We start from the raw sequence: 3,645 nt of genomic DNA on the forward strand, positions 1-3,645 counted from the left end.
ACTACCATTCACATTCTGAGATGGGGAAACTGAGGCTCCCTGATAAGGCATTACTAAATTGGCTAGGCCGGGTCTCGAACCCATGTCTTTCTGACTCTAGCGCCCCCTTTCTATTTGGCCACGCCAAGCTCTCCTACCCGGCAGGTAAACCACCTGAAGCTTCGGACCGGCTGGGTTACCTGGGGAAAGTAACTTAACCTGTCTGAACGTCTCCAACGTCAGAAAGCTTTGCTTTCGGGGGAGAAAGCGGTATGCAAACAAGACGCAAACGAAACACACACCCGCGGGCGCCGGCGCAGTCCCTTCCCGGAGCCCGGGGCTTTCTAATCGGGACGGCGCGCCCCCAGCCCGCGGGACCGGCGAAACCAAGCGACCGGCCGGCTAGCAGAAGCGAAACCTCAATATTCTTCAGCCTCCCCCGCTCGGTTCCGGGAACCGGCGAGCCAGGCTTCGTGGAAACGCGCCCGGCGGCAGCCGCCTCAGGCCTCGGGACCGCCCCGGCCACAGCCCGCAGTCCCGGGCCGGGAGGTGCGGGGGCAGGCGCGGTCGGGCCCGAGCAGCTGCGCGACGCGCGCTTCCGCCCCGCTCGGCTCCGGCGGCAGCCGCGGCGGCCCCACAATCCCCTTCTGGCTCCGGGGACGGGCGGGGCGGGGCGGGGCGGGGCGGGCCGAGCCGAGCGGGCGGAAATAATTTTCTGTTTGGTCCTCTCTGCCCCAGTCCCTTAGCCGCGGGACGCGTGAAACGGGCGAGGATGCCAGAGGCGGGAAGCGGGAGCGGGAACGCCCTGCCCTGGGAAGCTTAGAGGGGCGGAGAGGGGATGGGCAGAGATTGAGTGCCTACTGTGTGCCTTAGCGCTTGACAAAAGGATATTCGTTAGATCTTCACTACAGCCCTTGCCGGAGGGAGTTAATGCCCCATTTAAGAGGAACAAGCTGAGCCTCTGAGAGGTGAAGTCACTCGCCGAAAACTGCACAGCCAGGCTCAGCGTGACACCCCAAATCTGTGCTCAGTTACGCCAAGGAGAGCACGATGAACTTGAACCACTTGCTGGCCGGAGTCCTGCTCTTGCTCTTTTTGTGTAGATAGACACATAGTAGGTGCTCAGGAAAATATTGGAAGATGGAAAATGAGCTTGACAGCTCCGCCCTGGGAGTACGCGCCGCGAATCCAGCCCAGCCCGCGGGGCACCGGGTTTCCCCAGACCTCAGAAGGGAACTTTCGCGATGGGCGGACATCCCAGTTCGACTCAGGCATTCGACGAACACGTGGTGGCGGAGCCCCAGCCCTAGCGGAGGACAGACCGGGTTCAAATCCCCGCTCTGCTGCTATCAGGCTGTGTGACTTTGGGCAAGTCACTTCGTCTGCCCGAACCTCAGTTGCTCCATCTATAAAATGGGGATATTAACACCCACCCCAAAGGGTTGTGGGGAGGATTAAACGAAACAATGTTCCTAACGCACTTAGTAAACGCACATGTATCGTCGCCCGTTCATCCCACAAGCTTCAGGCGGTGCACCCGCACGGGGGGAGGACCCGAGACTAAGGCTTCTCGGCCCCAGTCCGCAAGTCGTCCACCCCTGGACGCAGGGGCCGACGGGCCTTCGAGTGACCCTCGTCCGGCGAAACCCGACATTTCGGCCAGCTCGGCCGCGGTCAGTCCCGAAAGCAAATATTCAAATATTCCGAAACTGGCGCATGGCTAGGGCTGACATTTTGCGTTTAATTTTCTTGAAGTTTTAATCTGGTCAGTAAAAGTAATTCGTTAGACACTCCTAAGTGAGACTTCTCGTCTGTGTTTTTTTTTAACTTTTCGTATGAGCGAAGTTCACAAAGCCGACCAAGATACGGGCGCGTGGCCATCCTTGCGGGGATCCCGGCTCTCGGACCGGCCCCCGACAATCTCATGGCTCTCGGCGCCCTGCCTCAGGCACGGAAGTGGCAGAGACAGGCCTCCCCCCGCCCCGCCCGTTTAGATGGAGCTTCTTCGTCCTGACAGCCCTCTGGGATTCCCGTGTCCCTGCAGGAGCGAGGGGAGGTGGGGGGCTGCAGCCAGAACTCAGCTTCCCCGACCTCCCCCCACTCCAGCCTCGCTGGGATTAAGGGAGTAAATCCCTGATGCCACAGACCAGGTCAAGGACAAGTTCTCCCCCGCCCTATTCCCCTCTCCTGGGCGGGGATTCACCCCCCTTCCGGGATGAAAGGTACTAAATAGACGCGAAGGGAGGGGTGGCGGGGAGCCCTGGCCCCTTGATGTTCCGGTTGAACAGGTGCTGGTGAAAAGGAGGCGGTCCCGACGGAAGAGTCGGCCAGGGGGGCAGTGCGCCGAAGGAGAGGCAGCCTCCTCCACCCTCAGTGCCCCCGCGGATCTTCCCCTCTCCTCACCGTCTGCCCCTCCCCCGCAGGAAGCGTTCCCGGCCCTAAGGTCTTTGAAGTGTCGCTGAAGCCCCCAGGGCTGCTTTCTCCCCTCCGCCACCCCACCTCCCGCTGAGGGAGTGTGACCTTTGGTCCCTGCGGGCGTCCACCCCCTTTTAGGAAGTAGGAGGGTCAGATTTCGTCCCCCTTACCCACGCTGGTCTTGGGGATGAAGCCTTCGGGATGACGCCCCCTCACTTCTTCCCCAGATCCAATTTCAGGGAATTTAATCCCTTAGGGTGCTGTGTGAGTTTGTTATGTGTTTGTGTGCGTGCATAGAGGTCAAGTGTAACTGTGTTGTTCGTGAGCACTTCCGCAGTCGTGGGTCTCTAACTCGCGTGGGTCTCTAAGCGCGCCTGTTGGGCTGGTCCTGGGGTTTGTGTCTCTCTGGGAGGGTCAGCTGGTGTGGCTGGATGAGGCTAGGAGTGAGTTTGTGTGTCTGTGAGTGCCTCCGTGCGCCTCTGAGGGGTCTGAGTCCCTGTGCGTTCGTGCGTGAGTGTCTGTGACCTGGACCGGAGGCTCCCCGAGGGCAGGAATACCTGTTGTGTTCACTGCTCTATCCCAGTGGCTGGACGTAGTCAGCATTCAATAAATATTTCTTGACTGAACAAAACTGCGTATGAGTGTCTACCCTCCAGAGGGGCCTCCGAGGAAAGAGCCCACAAGGGGCCATCCGAAGAGCCCCCCGGACACGGAGGGGCGAGCGGCCCGCGTCGCTCCTGCTCCTTCTAGCGCCCCTTCCATGATCTCCGCCTTCAAGATTTTTGGTGATTGAGACACAGAGACCAAGACCTGCGCGGAGGGGGCTGGAGAATCGGAGACCCGGGGCCGAGACGAAAGGGCGGGCAGAGGAAAGGCTCAGGAGCGCCAACCCCGAGCCATAGACAGAAAAAGAAAGAGGGAAAACCAGCGCGGAGCGAGCGAGCGAAAAGCTCCCTACCAAGCCAGGCTTTTGTTCCCTGAACCTAAGACTTTACCCGGCGGCGGGCGGCGGGCGGGCCGGGAGCGAGCAAGCGGAGGCGCGCGGCCATGGCTGCCGCGGCCGGGCAGGGGGGCCGGGGGGGCGGCGCGTGAGCGGGCGGCGCGGGGCGGGCGGGCGCCCGCGATGTGCCACTCGGCGCCTCCCCCGCCGGGCCCGGGCTGCGCGGCGGCCGGGCGGCCCTAGTAGCTGGGCGCGCGGCGCGGAGGGGGCGAGCCCGGCGCGCGGGTCTCATTGTTGGGGGGGGGGGAGGG

This window comes from Ceratotherium simum, chromosome 16, assembly GCF_057802395.1.
Source record: "Ceratotherium simum simum isolate JZ-2026a chromosome 16, ASM5780239v1, whole genome shotgun sequence".
Lineage (NCBI taxonomy): Eukaryota > Metazoa > Chordata > Mammalia > Perissodactyla > Rhinocerotidae > Ceratotherium > Ceratotherium simum.